Source organism: Homalodisca vitripennis, chromosome 2 (assembly GCF_021130785.1).
Source record: "Homalodisca vitripennis isolate AUS2020 chromosome 2, UT_GWSS_2.1, whole genome shotgun sequence".
NCBI lineage: Eukaryota > Metazoa > Arthropoda > Insecta > Hemiptera > Cicadellidae > Homalodisca > Homalodisca vitripennis.
In genome coordinates this window covers 19,047,529-19,048,944 of record NC_060208.1, presented here as the reverse complement: position 1 = coordinate 19,048,944, position 1,416 = coordinate 19,047,529, and the positions used below count along the sequence as shown (strand labels likewise).

The 1,416-nt window shown below is 33.1% G+C and overlaps 1 non-coding gene across 1 annotated transcript; it reads left to right on the top strand.

The window, feature by feature from the left end:
* Window positions 1-320: 320 nt before the first annotated feature.
* Trnad-guc lies at window positions 321-392 on the top strand. The gene has a single exon. It is a non-coding gene; the product is annotated as a tRNA-Asp (tRNA).
* Window positions 393-1,416: the final 1,024 nt, after the last annotated feature.

Sequence of the window (1,416 nt, the reverse complement as noted above, 5' to 3'; positions counted from 1 at the left end):
AACAAATGTTAATACCGTATACTGTCATAAACGATAAAGTTTCATAGTTCACTAATGTAATTGTTATATTATTGACTAGTGTTATAAAAAAAATACACTGAGATAAAAATAGAACATTTCAGGCAAAAATCATTTAATATATGATTTTAAAGTAATATGCTACGTATATGCTGATACAGCGAGGTATTCTAAGAAATTAGAAATCATTATGAAATTAGGCTTAATTCAAAATATTGACGTTAATAAACTGTATTTTATTGACTGTATATGAACACGTATTTTGTGAATTTTTAATTTCTTGTAGTTACCTCATCTTCAAGTCCTCGGTAGTATAGTGGTCAGTATCCCCGCCTGTCACGCGGGAGACCGGGGTTCGATTCCCCGCCGGGGAGGTATATTTTTGCAGAAGTGTAAACAATTCAGTAGCGGTTAATTTTTTTTAAGATTTGCGTTATTTTTTACTTTACTATTCTTTACTTTAATTTAACTATTCTGAGTCAGAAAAAAGCATGAATATGTCTACTTTAACAAAAAAATACGTTGAGACTGTCATACTGAGATACATATTCGTCGACCGGCATTTTACAATAATAGTTGTAACTTAATGCAATGATTCATCAATTAATATTGTTTATTTGCTGTAACAATTAATGCTCCGGCGGTCATTATTTGGACTATATTTTGTATGATAATTTAAATACAATTAAAGTAAAATCATACCTAATTTTGAAATTTGAATAACATTATCCATTAAATTTGATACTGCATATGTTATTTCGAGTAGCATGACAGACATTTCTTTTACACTGTATGAATTGAGGTAAGAAATGGAATAAAAATTCGTGGTAACATTAAAATAACTTTACCTCTATTACTGGGATGGTTTAAACAATCTTTGTTCATTTTTCCAATGAGCCTTTGGAACCTTTCTTGCCATTTTACAAAAAAAGGATGGTAAGTAACAAATGATCTTTCAGAAGTTGGTTCTAGGCATCAAACTGAGATGTTCGAAAATACTTTGTTTTCCGTCTGTTTGTGTTTATATTGCAGTAAACATATTTTAAAATTATAAACTTGTCAACCTATGGAATTGAAATGTAGTTAATATATTGTGAGTGCCATTGTAATTGTTTTATTTTAATAAACTTATGCAAGGTGTCCTTTCAAAACTACCACAGTATTTAGCTTTCAATTCCAACTTTATGGAAACTGAAACACAACCTAGAACCAACGGCTAGAGGTGACTTCCGTTAGAGATGACCAACGGCCGGGCAGGCGGGCTGCTTGCAAGGACAGGATCTCTCAACTGTCACCCATCATCCAAGCAGCAGCCACGCTCGACATTGCTTGATTTGGTTATCTCGCGATAACCGCCGCCGTACCCGCTACACTGCGCCATTGACAGTTTTTATTGCC